At 34.9% G+C, this 20783-nt stretch overlaps 1 long non-coding RNA gene across 1 annotated transcript in view; it reads right to left on the bottom strand.

Annotated features, from left to right (window-relative positions):
- The window catches only part of LOC106877071 (uncharacterized), a 44344-nt gene that overhangs the window by 22672 nt on the left and 889 nt on the right, over positions 1-20783 (bottom strand). The window lies entirely within an intron of this gene.

Genomic DNA, 20783 nt, shown 5'->3' with positions numbered 1-20783 from the left:
ATATATATATATATATATATATATATATATATATATATATATATATATATATATATATATATATAAGAGGGAAGACCATTAAGCGGACATCCCTTATGCTAGATGTAGACCCCATATGGTCTGACCACTAAAAAAAGATTGTTCTCAAGAAAATTCAGCAAACGCCATCTTTTTATTTTATATCTTTTCATTTGTCACTCGCTCACGTTCTGGCGCTTGCTGAATTTTCTTGAGAACAATCTTTTCTAAGTGGTCAGACCATATGGGGGTCTACATCTTGCATAAGGGATGTCCACTTAATGGTCATCTCTCTTATATGCATGTAATATTATTTTTCTGAATCTTCAGACTTTTCAATATGGTAGGCCACTGGTTTTAAATTGATATTAATCAAATTAATATTCAATTTTTCACCCTTATATATATATATATATATATATATATATATATATATATATATATATATATATATATATATATATATATATATATGTATATATATATATGTATGTATGTATGTATGTATGTATATATTAGCATATGTATGGCAAAGTGGTAGAGGAATTCGCTTCAAAATCACGAAATTCCAGGTTCCATCACAGGTTATTTCAGTTTGAGCATATACCTTCTATCATAGATTTTGGTCGAATCAAATTAGCTAAGTGATATTATATAGACGTCAACAATGTAATTTATAATATTAGGCATCATCGAAAATGATAATGCAAACATCTTCTGGGACTTTATGATTCAGTGCTACCATGAGATAGAGAATAGAAAACCGGGCATAGTCTTAATTGAGAAAGAAAGCAAACTATGCTAGATCATAGATATAGCATTCCCAGCTGACAACAAGGTATGCAATAAGGAAGAAAGAAAAGTCGATAGATATGACAGGTCAGCTTTGGAGGTTAAGCAGTTGTGGTCGTTGAAAAAGGTGGTAGTAGTATTAATAATTATCGGAGCCCTGGGAACAGTGAGTAAAAATCTTGAGAAGTACATGAAACAAATCGGGGCTGCAATAAAGGTGGAGCACTTGCAGAAAACAGCACTGCTTGGAACCGCTCGAATACTCCGGGAGGTGCTCGAAAAATAAGGGGTATTACCTTAGTTAACTGGTAGTGAACAGCTGACACTGAAGTATATCTCCAGCGTTAGAAGTTGTGCAAAGGTAATGATAATAATAATCCTTTCTACTGAAGGCACATGGCCTGAAATTTTGAGGGAGGGGTCTGGACGATTACATCGACCCCAGTCTTCACTAGCAGTAAATTTATCGATCCCGAAAAGATGAAAGACAAATTCAACCTCGGAACTTAAAGATGGATGAAATGCCGCTAAGCATTACGCCTGGCGCGGTAAAGATGCTCCCAGCTCACCGCCTTCAGTTTCTTCCCGAGTTATAAAGACACATAAGGCTGGTTTCCCGGTTTCAGTGGGGTATCTATTCCCCACCTAGACGGGGCGCCAATCCGTCGCAGAGTTACTCATTCTTGCCACCTGAGTGTTTTGTTCAAGAAGACGACGCGTTGCCCGGTCCAGGAATCGACACCACAATCTTACGAACATGAGCCCAACACCATAACCACTAGGCCACACGCCTCCACTGATAAAAGAATATTCAGACAAATACATAAAAAAAACACCAGGACTTACAAATATATATAACATACAGAAAATTGCACTACTGGGCACTGCACACATCCTACGCAAAACACTTTCAATACAGTAACCATAAGACCATCACAGCAAACCACAGCACATACCCAAGGTACACAGAGCTACGCTCGGTAGTGAAGTGAAAGCACGCTATAAAAATAAAACTACTGAATAATAATAATAATAATAATAATAATAATAATAATAATAATAATAATAATAATAATAATAATAATAATAATAATAATAATAATAATAATAATGATAATAGTAGTAATAATAGTAATAATGATAATAATAAATCATCTCATTGTCCACCCATCAATCAATAAAAACAAAACGAACAGATATGCACAGAAATCAGTTTTCTCGCTTCATCTAATTCTATCTTGACGAGTTGAGAACCAGATACTGTGTGTCAATTTAATTCTCTTCAATGTTACTTCAATGCACTCTTACCAAATATGTATTCGGTGAATAACCGATTACTGCAAGCTACTTTGTGATGTTTCCAAATATGATATTATGTTATCTGGCACCGATGCAACAAGGCTATACGTTTGCGGTAGGAAAGGAACCAGTCGAATTTATCGGTCTCATTTCTTGACTGGTATTTATTTCATTGCTTTACTCTGTCACGGTAAGGCGAATAGTGAACACTTCATAATACCTAGAAGTTATTAGACCGAGTTTCTGCGCTTTTCGTTCAAATCACGCCAATATCAACTTTGTCTTTCGCCTCTTCGGGGGTTGATGAAAATGTTTCCAACTAAGTCGGTCTTAATTCAAATTTCGCCGAGGTCGAATTTGTCTTTCATCATTCCGGGGTCGATAAAAGGAAGTAAAATCTGAACACTGCGACAGATACAATCAACTGACTCCCTACCAAACAATCACTGGCCTTGTCCCAAAATTTGAAACCAGTAAAACAACAAACACCAGAGAGTTAGATTTCTTTGATCGATGATACATTTGTTGAATATATAAATCAATTGATTAGTTCAAGCGGTAAAACCGATAGATCAACTGATTAAATCTCTAAATGTCTTAATTTCAAATCTGCCTAAAGTTGATAAACTAAAATGTACTGCAATTGTAGTGGCTGGTATCCAATGACAGAACATTTTTGTTTGCGTTGACCAAAATAGAAGGTGATCAACAACGACCTTCCTGTTCTTTCATGAAGAAGACTAAATTTATTATTATATTATATTACTCAATCTGCTCCAGATAACAAGATGTTATTTCAGACATTTCACCGATTTCTCAGGCAGATTCGCAGAACTGGAATGAATATCAGCCATGCATGAACTCGACACTTCAACAAATTTGAGACCTACTTGTATATGTTGTATGTATGTATGCATGCATATATATATATATATATATATATATATATATATATATATATATATATATATATATATATATATATATATATATATATATATATATATATATACATATATATAATTTTAAATTAATAATTATATATTATTAATTTAATATATAAATTACTCATTTCCATGCTTACTATCTGATAATTATCATTAACTAGATTCTAATCCTTATTTTATGAATACATAGGCGCAGGAGTGGCTGTGTGGTAAGTAGCTTGCTTACCAACCACATGGTTCCGGGTTCAGTCCCACTGCGCGGCATCTTGGGCAAGTGACTTCAGCTATAGCCTCGGGCCCACCAAAGCTTTGTGAGTGGCTTTCGTAGACGGAAACTGACAGAAGCCCGTCGTATATATGTATACTTATATGTGTGTGTGTGTATGTTTGTGTGTCTGCGTTTGTCCCCCTAGCATTGCTTGACAACCGATGCTGGTGTGTATATGTCCCCGTCACATAGCGGTTCGGCAAAAGAGACTGCTAGAATAAGTACTAGGCTTACAAAGAATAAGTCCCGGGGTCGATTTGCTCGACTAAAGACGGTGCTCCAGCATGGCCGCAGTTAAATGACTGAAACAAGTAAAAGAGTAAAGAGAGTAAAGAGTATATATTTTATATATTATTCTTAAAAAAGAATATTATTGATAGTGACTTCGAAATTTCAGTGAGTTAACTATAGAGTAACCCATCAGATTAATGCAAAATTATCGTAATGGAACAGAACATAAAAGTAAACGTATATACATACATTTTTTCTCCTTCTTAAGGCACTAAAATTTGATTAAGGAAAATATGGCTGCTATTTCCAAAGACACGAACGACTGTGCAAAGGCTATTTCGTTGGTTCGTCATCTTCTAAGTAATTATTTGAAGTGATTGTATTAAGATTGTTTATTTATATATAAATAAGCACTGGATACAGTCTATTTTTACAACGCAGAAAAAAGACCATAGCATTAAAAAAACGAAAAATAAAAATATATAAAACACGAATGTACAAAATGCTTCCATAACCAAGAGACGGGAAAAAATGTGGTGTCAATTATCGTATTCTTATTTTGAAATAAATCTAATAAAATATTTATTTCTACCTTAATGTCTGGTAAGAAAAAAAATCTATACAATTAGAAAATGTCTGTCTGTCTATCTATCTATCTATCTATCTATCTATCTATCTATCTATGTATCTCTCTCTCCACACACATATATATGTATGTACGTATGTATGTATATATATATGTATGTATATATTCGAGGGGTTGGTGAAAAGTTTCTGGTGTTCAGTGAGAGAAAATACAAGAGGATCAGTTAATTATGATCGTCTCAGATTCATACCCTTATTGCAGCGGTCCTTCAGCTTTTGTAAGCACTGTCAAAGAATTCAGAAGGTTAGGCCTCCGACCAGGCCTTTCCCAACACACTTAGAGCCAGGAACTTTTCAGCACACCCTCATATATATACACGGCGGGTGCCTTTCAGTCCCCGTCTAGCTAATCTTACAACGCTTTGGGCGGTCCGAGGCAATAATAGAAGACACTTGCTCAAGGTGCTGCAAAGTTAGATTGAAGCGGGGACCATGTCATTTGGAAGGAAATGTGCTACCACACAGCTACGCTAATACCTTCTTGCCATGCAAACATGCGTGCGCCTATGTATGTACGTGTGTATACATACATATATATATATATATATATATATATATATATATATATATATATATATATATAGATATATATATATATATATACATATCTGTAAAATAGTATGTGACAATTTTTCAGTTGCCATAATAAAACTCCGAGTTTCGGATATCGGAGCGGAAATCTGCTCCGGCATCTCGTCAATTATTAAGAAAAAACAGAAATGCTATGAAAATCACCGTTAAACAAAGGGAAATTACAATGAAGTTCACAGTTATTAAGACAAACAAAAGAGGTATTAGAATGACCGTTAAGTAAAGGGAAAAAACTGGAAAGGGAAGAAAGTAAACACTGGTCATAGGATTCGCGTATGCGTGCATGTACATACATACGCATGCGTGCACGCACACCCATGTACATGTGCATATATACGTATGCTGACTCACACTCGCGTAAAACACATACATTCGCACCCTCACACACACACCTATATGTATACATATATATATATGCAACCATACACATGTACACGTATACATATCCGCACACACACGTATATATACCCATACGCGCACAAATATGTTCATATACACGTCTATATATATACATATATATATATATACATATATATATATATATATATATATATATATATATATATATATATATATATGTATATATATATATATATATATATATATATATATATATATATATATATATATATAGACACACACATATATATACACACACACACACACACACACATATATATATATATATCAATAAATATATATATATATATATATATATATATATATATACTCTTTTACTCTTTTACTTGTTTCAGTCATTTGACTGTGCCCATGCTGGAGCACCGCCTTTAGTTGAGCAAATCGACCCCGGGACTTATTCTTTGTAAGCCTAGTACTTATTCTATCAGTCCCTTTTTGCCGAACCGCTAAGTTACGAGAGCATAAACACACCAGCATCGGTCGTCAAGCAATGCTAGGGGGACAAGCACAGACACACAAACATACACACATATATATATATATATATATATATATATACATATATATACATATATACGACGGACTTCTTTTAGTTTCTGTCTACCAAATCCACTCACAAGGCTTTGGTCGGCTCAAAGCTATAGTAGAAGAAACTTGCTCAAGGTGCCACGCAGTGAGACTGAACCCGGAACCATGTGGTTGGTAAGCAAGCTACTTACCACACAGCCACTCATATATGATGTATACGTGTGTGTATTATGTGTATGCAGGATAATCTATTTTGTAGTTTTTGTCTATAAATTCCAGTAAGACGCATTAATCAATCGAAGGCTTCGATATAAGCCACTTTGCCCAGGATGACCACACTGTAAGACTGAACCCAGAAGCACGTATTTGAATAGTAATCATTTTATTCATACAACTACACTCGCGCTTATATCACTGGCATTATAGTCAGAAATGATTTAGACATATCACCGTTTGATTGCTTTCGTGTTTGTTTTTTAAATCACGGCGTGCTTGCTTTTAAGTCACGATCGATATCATAGTTGGAACTGTAGTACTTTAATCGTTAATTAGAAATTACGAATGACCTACATTTAAAGGGGTGACATTGAGACGTATATAGAAATTTTCAACAGCCACGACAGCTAAAAGCAAATATAAGAAAACTAAATTTAAAAAATAATTTACTATGTAAACAATAGCCATGACGAAGTCAAGAAAACAAGGAAACGAATTTCTGATAGTTTTTTAATTGTTTTTGAAATAAATTTGACACTTTATTACTCTAATTTATTTTAGCATGCCTTGGAACGTTTTTGCATTCCAGCACTTTAGGGCCTATAAAAAAGTAAGTATTGCCAATAAATCATTTTTGTGAAAAGAATAACTCTGATTCAAGACAAAAGAAAAGATTAATTCTGCGTGTAATTGACTGAGGGAAAGTATATTACAGCATGGCTATGCTACTTATATATACACACAGCTATAGACTTATTTAACACGTCATAAATCATGTTATAACAGCACAGACGATATGCAGAGAGAATAGAATTAGCTTTCAGTAGATGCAAACTACACAACTAACATGATTCATACTAACCCAACACGGCGAGGAGCCAGGGCGCTAGTCTCTTGGTGGTCGGTTGAATTGCTGGATATAACAGTCAAGTCTTCCTTAAATTACTTCGTTATATTATGTAAGTTACACATTGGGTAGTATAGCTGTGGATATACTTCCTTAAGAGATGAGCTAACCACGAGTGGACTAATCAACAACCTACTAACGAAAATTCACGAAATATATCTAAGTCAAACTAGGCTTACTACGACTGAATCTTTACAGTTATATCCACAAAAGGAATTAAACTTCGTTCATCAACATCCATCTAAGCTGTTGACATATTCTTTGCTACTCTAGGCACAAGGCCCGAAATTTTGTGGGAGGGGGCCAGTCAATTAGATCGACCCCACTACACAACTGGTATTTAATTTACCGACCCCGACAGGATGAAAATCAAAGTCGACCTCGGAGGAATTTGAACTCAGGACGTAAAGATAGACGAAATACCGCTAAGTATTTCACCCGGCGTGCTCGCGTTTCTGCCACCTCGCCGCCTTAAGCTGTTAACATATTAAAAAGCAAAATGATCAGACTGTCTATTTGTATACACTTAGATTAATTTGGTTTCAAATTTTCGAAGAAGGTAAGCAATTTCGGGGCGGGGCTAAGTCGGTTTAATTGACCCCAGGTACTTATTTTATTGAGTCTGAAAAATAAAATCACTGTTTAAGAACGACTTTAATTCAAACTATAACAGAAAAAACCCTATTCCTATTAGAAAGGCAAACATTATAAATGAAGTAAAAGATAATTAAACAGTGTCACTGAAGAGGTCACAGATGTGTGACAAAAAAGATATCCGCACTGTAGAAATGAGTTAAAATAGGGACAATAATAAACGAGTGAAGAACAAATATACCGTGCGTGTGTTTATTTGGCAAACAAAAAATGACTGTCCCGAAATACAACAATTAAATAGAATTATCCTGAAAAACTCGAGATGAATATGCTTACAATATTTTACTAAATATACACTGTCAACGTAGTTGGGCGAAAATTTTGGGTGGTTCGCTCCTGGGCCATATGACCAACTTGTATATCACTGATCTATGTCGCTACAGAAATTTGAAATCTTTTGTGTAATTACACCGTATTTTTTCTTCCACGCCAGTCTAACGATTCTGCCAATCCGACGCCCTTAAAATTTTCGAATGATATTACTCGTCAAGTAATAGTTTATTTTTGCATTACCTGTGCTACAATAATGTGACATACATAACACTCTTGTCAAGATTATATGAAGAAAGAGGTCAACCAAAATAGCATCATTAGACCAACAGTAAAAAATCAAACAAACAAATAAACAAAAAACAATAAAAAAAAACAAAGAATAATTAATAAATCAAGGCAAATGTATTTGTTGAATCTCAATGATAAGACTAAGCAGTGATTTACTTTTTACTTTGAAAATAAGCACAAAGAAATATTACATTGTTGGGTGGAAAAACCTAAGGACATAAAAATGTCAAAACTATGTAATTATGTCTTCTTTAGTGTTCTCATTCAACATGAGCTAACAAGAACAGCAAGCAAGTCGTCGCACTGAACAATACGCGTTTGTACATACACTCATGCACACACATGACCACATATACACAAACACACACTCTCTGTCACACGCACACTAAGATAGCCAAGCTCTCATATTTACGCGCTCACACTCACATTTACACTCCCTCAAAGTGTTATTCACTCACACACACACACACTCATAGACATACACACACACGCACACACATACACACACATACACGCACACATACACATGTTTTCATCTACCCACGTATTCGAGCATACATGTTTTATATTGGTGTTTGTTAACAAACGAAAAGAACAATTGTCCAGTAAATAATATAGAGATTACGTTTATGAAAAATAAGTTGATGAATCACTTTGTCGATTCTCAGAGTGTCACTCTAATTATACTCAATCAAGATACATTGAAATGACTGGATGTATTGGTATGGCATCGATTGATCAATCCCCATTGTTTAAGAGCAATGAGATGCTACACCCTTTTATTCTTTAACGTTTTCAGCCCTCTGAATAGCCATTTCTATGCGATTGGTTTCTTGGTGAAGTAGGGAGTTAGCTATTACTACCCTCGTTTGAATTTCTTGCTGTGATATAGGCTGTTAGATTTTTGTAAAATAGGGAACTCTGATCAATCTACGGGTGTCATGGAGGACTGTGTAGACTTTTGCAGATTAATCATGAAGATGAAGCGAGTTCTCCAAAGAACTAACCTTTTGGGGCAACAGATAGTTCTTCAGACTTCCTGTGAAGCCTTAGCGTTGGCAGTTTTAGGACGTGAAGATTCTTCCCACGTGTAATCCATAATATCGTTTCCACTATAGCTACAGGTTTGAAAGATGTCGGTGAGAGGGTGCTAGTCGATTACATAGACTCCAGTGTCCAACTGGTGCTTATTTTATTGACCCCGAAAGAATGAGAGGCAAAGTCAACCTCGGCAGAATTTGAACTCAGAACGTAAAGACGGACCAAAAGCTCGTAAATATTTTGTCCGGCGTGCAAATGATTCTGCCTGCTTGCCGCCTTTATAAAGTTTTTAATATTTATACTTTGGCGGAAAGCGGCGAATTAGCAGGACCGATAGCACGCTGGGTAAAATACTCTTCAGAATTTCGTCCTTCTTTAAGCTCTGAGTTGACATTCCGCCGAGGACAACTTTGCCTTCCATCCTTTCGAAGTCGATAAAATAATTACAAATCAGCATTGGGGCCAAAGTAGTTGCCTAACCCCTTCCCGCAAAATTTCAGGCCTTGTGCTTATAGTAGAAACGGAATATTTTTGCTTGATTGGGAAACGAATGTTCTTCGCTCTGTGTGTGATTTCATTCAATTCAAATAATGAATTAATAGAAACAAGATTTTTCATTTCCTCGGATTTGCTGTTGTGTATGAGGCGGAAGTAATTTCTCGTCTATGCTAGTGCTGTGACAGCACTTGCGCAGACGAGAAACTACTTCCGCCCAGTTGAAAACGCCTCCGTTTGATAATAAATTGGAATTCCTTTTTGGCCTCTAGTCAGCATCTAAGATCGAGTACCAATTACTATCTGGTGCTTCTCTAAGTTATATGATTTATTTATTCTTTTACTCTTTTACTTGTTCTAGTCATTTGACTGGGACCATCCTGGAGCACCGCCTATTTATTTAAATTAGCATTCGTAAACGAATATTTAAAGGCTCACGATTATAGAGATTGCGTCATAAGCAACGGAAGCGAGTCTCATAGTGAAAGCCAATGTTATTTCTTGACACCTTTTCTAATTTTATATTTGTAGTTTTTTTTTAATACAACAAACTGATAAACTGTTTATCTACATTTACAGCAGAAATGTTGTCAAGTTTATCAATTTCTTGTAGAATGTCATATCTTCTTTGTATTTTGATTTACAAATTTATGAAGTTGTTTATTTCTCCAACAAATTGGAGTGTTAATTTCAGAAATTGCAGGTGATGAGAATTAGTTCTACTTATGAGTGTTTACGACGGATGAACGGCTAAACTCTTCTATCTATTGGAAAAAAAAGTCATATCTCTTAGTTTTGAGTGGTAATTCATTTGCTAAGTTTAAATTTTAATTGTGTAGTGATGTCCTCTTTAAAGTCAGTGAATTCGTTGTTATATTGTGCTATAATGATTTTTCAAAATATTAGCTTGCTTTTCATATTAATTAACAACTTTCCCCGACCACATTTGCATTAGAATATGATAGCTGTATCTGAGGCCATGCAATGTTTATTTGACACTTTAGTTAATTATATTTTATTGTTGTACTTCTGTATCTCTTTATTGGTTTCACACCTGAGTATGTCCTTGTAGTTTGTCGTAAGTTTTTATCATACTTTTATCATTAACTATCTTAAGGAACTAATTAAAGAATTCCAACTTTAACTTCCTTTTCGAGTTGTTTATTTATATGTGTATGTAATGACTCGCTCACGTACACATACATGTTTATATATATATGTGTAAATATACACCTACATACACACATATATATACATACATATATAAATACATGCATATATAAATACATACATATTTCCCTCATCGTGTTGTGCACTTCAGTGCTCGTACATGTATACACACACACCTTCTCCTCGACTTACGACCTATGCGACTTACGAACATCTACACTTACGACCAAAATAACAAACGTATCATTTAAGATGCTGTGTGTTGTTATCGTAAGATATATGAAGAAAAGACGAAAACGATTATTCAAACAAAGTTCACAATGTTCTTCCCTCAACCCAAGAACATTACTGTGATGATCAAAAATTTATTTTCAATTGCACTTTTTTCAGAGGAACAATTATTTTCATTATGTGTATGCGGAGCTTCATTTTATTAATTTTTTCATTAATTTTAGATTGCATTTATGTTTACAGTACAATAGAGTACTTACAGTACAATAGAGTACAGATGTACTTTTCACATTTTGTAAATAATTATGGATTAAAGTTTTGGGTTTTATATTTTTATAAACCGCGTAAATGAAAATAGAGTGAAGATGTTGACAGTAATGGTCCGTGAAAAATTTTATAATGACCGTTTGTAATTTCATTCTATGCTGTTCGGGATGTTGTCTAGGCAACGATGACAGACTTTAACGGAATGCATATCGAAAAGATTACAAAATTTGTGATAATGGTTTTGTCTTTGGAGCACTAGAACATTGTGCACTACGTTTGCAGTAACGACCAATTTAAGTAGCAGTTTAAACTAGATTACTTTGCTTCTGTTCATCGTTCATTTCTGTTTGTGGTGGGTGAGTCATTCTTCGTGTGAAATTCATTCCCACTTACACTGCTTTGAACTATTACATCATTCCGGAAGGTAATTGGAGATGTATATAATGACGTCTTTCGGATTTTTATAGGGGTAATGTTCGCCTGAACCAACATGAAATAATGTTAACTCCAGCTGTTTCTCCACTCACGTGCTTACTTCTCTCCAAAAGACCCGTATAACCAGCATACAAATAACATGGATACGAATTATAAGGGACTCACATCGTCTTCATTTATTTAGGTTAAAGGATGGACAAAATTCGGCATTCCAGTCTAAATAAATGTGAATATTTAGGGACCAAGTTTCGGAATTGTCAATAAACTTACTACATATTTCAACGGATGAAGCGTTACAAGCTTTGTTTAATTGACAAGTTCCCGATATTGGAACAGTCAATGATATCACTCATCCGAATCGATCTTATGGGAAAAGGAACCACCTAGATAGTTTATAGAGGACAACATATTCCAGGTTAATTTACATCATTTCGTAGTCGTTGGATCCAACGAGCTAAGTTGAATAGTTGCGTACTTTTTAAAGCTTAATACTTATTCCGTATATATCTTTTATCGAAGTCATGTATTACAGGTACGTAAACAAAACAACACCGGCTGTCAAGCAGTGGTGGGGGACAAGCAAAACAAAAAGTCCGAGACAAATATTTTAGTTTCTGTCTACGAAATCCATTTACATCTTTGCCCGATCCGGAGCTACTGTAGAAAACACTCGCCTACGGTGCCGCACAGTGAAGCTGAACTCAAGACCACATCGTTGAGAAGGAAGTTCTTAACCGCTGATCCATGCCTGCGCCTGATTAATCATCGACACGTTACATCCGTTGCCCAGCAATTTCTTTCCGTGATGGCTTACAAGTTCCACTCCAGCATAAAAATAAAGTAGGCGTTTGCATACTTGATGTAGTGAGCCAAACAAATTTAATTAATAAAAATTATAGCCTTAGTGATGAGAACAATAATTTCCTAAATGACTAAATCCGGTCAAACAAAGGCAGGGGTGAGTCAATCCCGAATACTTTTCATGTAGCTTTAAAATTAATTTAATATGGAATGCAGTTGGCTAGTAAGCCTAGTCTTCTGCGTTGACGACTCCAGACACGTTTTCAGTCTACTTTACTACAGAAGAAGTAAAGGCAAAAAAAAAAAAAAAAAAGGTAAAAAGATAAAAGCAGCTGTACAATGATTGGCAGACATGTTGAATTTTTATAAGTCTTTGTTTGTTACACCATACTGGCGTTGTTTGACGTCGAAGATCGATTACCAGCAGTTTTATACGTGGCATTACTTACGGAGCTTAACAACACGACATTGAGTAAAAGAAATTTTACTGCGACTTGGATGACTTTGGTCTGCAATTTTCACACATGCACACGTACACACATATACAGCGTATACACAAGTGTTTGTATATATGATATATAAAATATTCGCATATTATATACGGATATATATTCCACATAAACGGGATATATTATATAATCACATTTGTTTGTGTGCGCCTGCGTATGTGCGTATATATATATATATATATATATATATATATATATATATATATATATATTTATATAAGGGAATTACTATACTTGAATGCCTCAAGCTAAGAAGGACTCTAAGGTCAAACTACCATACTTGATAAATTCTGATAAAAGACTTTATCCTATTATTGAATTATATATATATATATATATATATATATATATATATATATATATATATATATATATATATATATATATATATATATATGGCTTAACAACCCTTACCGTTTGTTTTAACTATCCTGTTTTTGTTACCAACTTTGACCCTCCGCAAATCCCAAACTTTATTTAATTTGCTTTGCACCAGCGACTGTTTTGACGAAGACGCATCTTTGCCCTAACGCTCGAAATGCGGAGTAGTTGAAGAACTGATGACGGGATTGCTCTTTATGTTGCCTGTCTCGTTTTTCATGTTGTTTACGTTTTTTGACGTCCTGTACCCATATGTGCATGTGTATATACATATATATATGTAAGTATGCACATGTATGTATGTATATATGGATATATACATACACACACACACACACACACACACACACACACACACACACACACACACACATATATATATATATATATATATATATATATATATATATATATATTATATGATATATATATATATATATGTATATATACGCATATTCATTCATTCCTTCGGTTCTCATTGTCCCTTGTAGCACTTGAGGCGACAGCAAGATCATTCCACATTCTATGACTGAAAGTATCCTTGACAACTGGTTTAATTGTTAACCCTCTGCTTTTAAGATCTCTTGTTATTGTTCTCTTCCTCGTGTCCTCTGGTCCGTCACGTCTCTTTTTTACCCATAGATGTGCGTATATATTTATTATATCATACCGTCATGCTGTGTCAACTAAGATGCCCTTTGACAAACCGCTGGCATTTATAGGGCGTTAAACACTTTCGGTATACAAATTATGGACTCCTTCATAGAGTAACCGCTGCATTTGTTGAGTATATAAACTATTTGGCTGATTGTTTCTCTGGAGATTGTCAGAATGATGTAGACGTCTCTGATGAGAATCCAATAATGTTCGAAAATCGATTAAACTGGTTCATCATTTTTTTTAGTCTGCGGAGGAATGGCTAAAATTTGCGCTGTTTATAATTATACCACATGCTATATATACATATATACATACATACACATATATATATGTGCATATATTGTTTTACTTATTTCAGACATTTGACTGCGGCCATGCCAGAGCACCACCTTTAGTCAAGCAAGTCGACCCCAGGACTTATTCTTTGTAAGCCTAGTATTTATTCTATCGGATCCGTATGCCGCATCGTTAAGTTACGGGGACATCAGCACACTAGCATCTGTTGTCAAGTGATGTTGTGGGGGAACAAACAAAGACACACAAGCATATTCACACACACACACACACACACACACACACACACACATATATATATATATATATATATATATATATATATATATATGTACACGACGGGCTTCTTTCAGTTTCCGTCCGAAATAAGATCTCTTAGAGACGTGATGTGTTAAAAACACAATATATATTGGATGGGGACGAAAACGGTTAGAGAGAACGCCATATGCATTGCTGCTTAATTAGGCCTCGTCAATAAGGTTTACTCACAACCACATACTTATACGAAATTTGTCACCTCCACTGTACAGGAAAAGATGAATAATGCAGTCACTGATGTTGCTAATAGATGCCGGATAGAATAAAAACACACTGTATGCAATTGAAGCAGCATCAAATTAAAATAGCCATCTACGTATTATTCTAAACGTATATACACCGTCGACGGAAGAATACTGCAGTTTTTATTCGAGATATAATCTCTTGTAGACATAACACAATACTCATTGGTTTCAAATTTGTCCACAAGGTCAGCAGTTTTAAAGGTGTAAGTCTATCACATCGACCAAAGTGTTCAACTGCTCCTTATTTTATTGACTCCGAACGGCTGAAGGGCTTAGTCAGCCCCGTCAGCAATTGAACCCAGAACGTAAAAACAGAGGAAATGTTTCTAAGCCCTTTGCTAGGCGTGCTTATAATTCTACCAATAATTCGCCACAGCAACACAGTACAGATAGGAGGGAAAATTCAGCCGATATTGTGTGGCGGATTTGGGTCCTATTTCTAGCAAGTGGAATTAAAAATAGAAGCTCCCTCTTAGTGAAGGACTGAATGTCAATGATGAAATTTTCGTCAATGCGACAAGTATATTACTCCTGTCACATGTCTATACATTGTGGCGGAAGCTGTAAACTCTGAAGAAGGGAAAGTATGAGCATCACGTGATCTCAAAGCTGTCTCCTTTAAGTTAGTCATGTCTTTAAATTCATTATCAAAATATTACTCTTTATAAGTTTCTGTATTATAAATGCCTGCATGTGTGTGTTGTTGGTGAACTAAATGGGATGGATCAATAAATAGATAGCGATAGATAGAGAGAAAGAGGGGGGAGGGAGAGAGAGAGAAAGAGAGAGAGAGAAGTTGAAGGTAAGAGAGTGGGGAGTTTATTGAGGATTTCGAGAACTGATAGATGAAGTCACACAAGTCTCAGCTGGCAAACGATCAGGCTACGGTTAAATTTAAAGAACCGTCTGCAGAAATGTAACAGGTGTTGTTATTGTGAATACCTAAAGAATATTCGATAATAAGTGAGTGGATGTTGAAGCGATGAAAATTATAAATGCACACCCATTTCATATAGAAAGGGATATACATAAATGTACATAAATGTATCTATCTATCTATTTATCTCTCTCTCGCTCTCGCTCTCTCTCTATCTATTTATCTATCTATCTATATAAGCACATATATATATATGTATATATTTATGTATATATATATGTGTATATATATATATATATATATATATATATATATATATATATATATATATATATATATATATATATATATATATATATATAAATATCTATATATATATACATATATATATATATATATATGTATATATATATATATATATATACACACACTTACAAACACACGCACGCACATGTATATACGTGTACATATATTTCCATCTACATACATACGTATATATAACACACAAAGGTGCATAAATATGTTTAATGTAAGTGCATTACCAACTACATGGTTCCGGGTTCAGTCCCACTGCGTGGCACCTTGGACAAGTGTCTTCTACTATAGCCACGGGCCGACCAAAGCCTTGTGAGTGAATTTGGTAGACGGAAACTGAAAGAAGCCCGTCGTATATATATATATATATATATATATATATATATATATATATGTGTGTGTGTATGTATGTATGTATGTATGTATGTGTGTGTGTGTGTTTGTGTGTGTGCGTTTGTGTGTCTGTGTTTGTCGCCCCACCTTCGCTTGATAACCGATGCTGGTGTGTTTACGTCTCCGTAACTTAGCGGTTCGGCTAAAAGAGAACGATAGAATAAGTACTAGGCTTACAAAGAATAAGTCCCGGGGTCGATTTGCTCGACTAAAGGCTGTACTCCAGCATGGCCGCAGTCAAATGACTGAAACAAGTAAAAGAGTAAAAGAGTAAAAGCAAAGAGTATATATGCATGTATGTATGTACGAATACACACATATATTTATGGTTTGAGTCTAGCAAAATTATAATTTTTCTAAGATTTTCTCAGTGAGATTGAACACGCAATATCATCTGCGAATATTGCGAGTATGCGTGTATACACGCCCGTTAGATTGGTTCACAAATTTTCAAACTCAAGCGAACATTGATATTCGTTGTTTTTGAACTCATTTTAGTCGATTTTTGAACTGCCATCCAATTTACCTTTATCTACTTATTTATTTCCTTGCTGAACAACTCAATAAAATGCTTATTACATTCTTTTACAACCCTGGAATTTTCTTCTTCTTCACGTCAAACCAAATTATTTCAATTTTCAAGTGTTTTCTACTTATATTCTGATAACTACCATTACCAGTTTTGTTCTCATCCTACTGTTTTCCGCGTTTCGTCTTTTCCTCGCTGAAGCGATTTCTCAGCGGCTACGTCTGGGCTATGCCGGGGCTATGCCGGGGCTATGCCGGGGCTATGCCGGGGCTATGCCGGGGCTATGCCGGGGCTATGCCGGGGTTATGTCTGGGCTATGCAGGGTCTATGCCGAGGCCCTTTCTACCATTTAGGTTTAGTCGAACAAACCTGCTCCACAATTTATTTTCAGTTTGAAACTTACTTTATCAAAATCTTTTGTAGAGCTCCTCCTTTATGTGACGTAATGAAGCCAACATCGGTTTTATCAAGTTGTTTGGGGAGCATCACAAACAAAAACATACACAAATACACACACACAAACATACACACACACACACACACACACACACATACACACACGTATACTAGCATAGACACTTACATACGATTGGTAGGTCCAGAGATGTATATATACCAACCAGTCCACGGATTAGTTGATCCAAAATACCGCACAGGAAGACGGAAATCTTAGGCATATGGTTGCAAAACAAACTGTTAACTCACATAACCATGCATTCAAGTCCTTATCTTTTATCTTTTACTTGTCTCAGTCATTAGACCGTGGCCATGCTGGGGCGACGCATTTGCATATTTAATATCATTATGTACACCCACGCACACACGTATGCGTGTCTTTGTGTCTGCGTTTATTGCCTACCACTGTTTGACAACTACTATTGGTGTATATACGTTCCCGTTACCTTGCACTTCGGCAAAAGGGACCGATAGAATAAGTACCAGGAGTTACAAATAATAATAATAATAATAATAATAATAATAATAATAATAATAATAGATATGAGAGGTATAGAAAAATAGCAACGTACCAGGACCTAACCATTGAATTACAGAGACTATAGAAAGTACGGGTAAAATGTATCCCAGTAGTTATAAGTACATCAGGAACTATCCCTAAAGATCTGAACGGATGGATAGAGGAAATAGGCGTAAAACCCAGTTTAGTACGGCTCCTGAAAACAGTGTTATTAGGGACAACTAGCATACTTAGGAGGATCCTTGGTATCTAAGGTTATGTGTTGTAATCCGATGTTAGGATTTTTTTTCTTTTCCAATAGTCTAAACTGTTGTGTGTATATGATAATAATAAATATAAAATAATTAATGTGGTCCATTCGTTCGACTAAAATTCTTTAAGGTGGTGCCTGAGCCAGGCTGCCGTCTAATGACTAAAGCAAGTAGAAGAAATGATAAAAAAATGCGTATATGTGCATGTTTGTCAGCGTTGGTATATCTATATTTTCGCTAGGTAATTGGTATTGCTTGGCCTATATCGAACTTCATCAAGCGGAACGATGACTAATGTCATTCAAGCTATAACCATCGCACAATCGTTAGAACTACGTTATCCTATGTATTTCTCTAGTAATAGGGTAGACTGCGATTTGATGGATTGCAGGCGTTTTCGTTACTAGATCTAGAAGGTTTGTAACCAAGTAAAGACTGACATTTTAGATCCGATGTTGCTGTTTAGCACCAAGTGGACCCGAATTGAGCAGAAATATGAACGATTCCAGACGAGAAAACTTCCTTTGGGAGAGAATCGTGTATTTAAAATAAAAATACTGTACTTGCTCCAACCCGAATCGAGCAGAAATATGAACGATTCCAGAGGAGAAAACTTCCTTTGGGAGAGAATCACGTATTGAAAATAATAATACCGAACTTGGTCAACCATAGTCAAAGATGTTTCTGTGCAAGATGAGTGACGTCACAGCTTTCTTATAGCATTACGAGAAACCAAAAGAGATTCATTTTTCGAAAAGTGAGAAAAATTGAGGTGACAGTGCGTTCTTTGGTATTGCTTATAGCTTACACCTTTATAAACGTATGTGCTCGTCTATATTAATTTTCGCAAAATAAGAAAAAAGGAATGAACGAGTGCATATAAATATACATAGAGTCATATTTGCTGTTACAAATGTTGAAGCTCAGGTAACCTCAAGTATGCGTCCGTTCAGCCATGAGTAACCAGTTGTTTAGAATACGAGGGAGCTCAATGTCAAAGTAGCGTCGTTTTTGTAAAATGCTACAGTGGATTTGAAGAAGATTTCACTTTAATTTCTAGCAGTTCGACCGAACAGGTTCACGCTCTCTGGGTTTCTAATGTTATGTTAATTATGAAAGGCTATGTCAGTTTGAGGCATGGAATATTAATCAATAATTTTTTCCTCATACATGGAACTTTGTGTTGCTAAATTTAAAATATAAAGTAAATACATACTCAAAAGGATGCATGATGCATGATGCACATAATGTAGGCTTTCGAAGACATGGAAACTGAGAAAATATTTACGCAAAGGGCAAATGCAAGTTCGATATTTCAGACATGCAGACATATTGATCCCTCTCGATAGCAATCACCTGTCTGTCTGGCTGTCAGTCTGAATGTTTCAATCTCTATACACACACACACACACACATATATATATATATATATATATATATATATATATATATATATATATATATATATATATATATATATATATATATATATATATATATATAGTTAAAAAAAACAATAACAAAAAAACAAAAAAACAACAAAGTGAGGACGTGATATGGATAGTATTATTGGACGCTCAGGAAAGGAAAGAGAGAGTGTATGACGTTTCGGGCGTAGCCCTTCGTCGGAAAGATGGAAAGTTCGGAGAATGGAAGAACGGAGAAAGAGGAAAATGGTACCGATGCCCACAGGTTTACACAGAAACATATATATGCACCTATGTATATAATACAGGCAGCGAGCTGGCTGAATCGTTAGCACGACGGGCGAAATGCTTTGCGTTATTCCGTCCGCCGTTACGTTCTGAGTTCAAATTCCGCCGAGGTCGACTTAGCCTTTTATCCTTTCGGAGTAGATTAAATAAATACCAGTTACGCACTGGGGTCGATGTAATCGTTTTGTCTGTCCATTTTTTCCACTCTATGTCTAGCCCCCTGTGGGCAATACAGAAATATATATATATATATATATATATATACATATGCCTACATATGTATATGTATGTATATATATATATATATATATACATATATATATATATATATGTATACATAAACATATATGCATATAGATACATACATATATATATATATATATATATATATATATATATATATATATATATATATATATATATATATATATATATATATTTATATATATATATTTATATATATAACTATTTATATACAATAATGAAGATATAAAAATTTCTATATATAATTTTTGTGTATGCATACATGCTTGTGTCTAAAATACAGGTATTACATAAAATGCGACAAGATATATTTAAGCGAATTAATTTGCATACATTCCCGTATCCACCTATCTACGTATATTGTATATAGGTGTGTCTGTGTTTATGTGTGTGTGTGCGTGCGTGTATGTGTGTGAGTACGTGTGTTGGTAACGTGGCAGAATGTCAAGTTGATAGATACACACGCACGCATATATACATGTATACATATATATATATATATACATATGTATATATACATATATATATATATATATATA

The sequence above is a fragment of the Octopus bimaculoides genome, chromosome 5 (assembly GCF_046866305.1).
Source record: "Octopus bimaculoides isolate indiv1 chromosome 5, ASM4686630v1, whole genome shotgun sequence".
Taxonomy (NCBI): Eukaryota; Metazoa; Mollusca; class Cephalopoda; order Octopoda; family Octopodidae; genus Octopus; species Octopus bimaculoides.
This window is presented reverse-complemented; position numbering and strand designations above follow the sequence as displayed.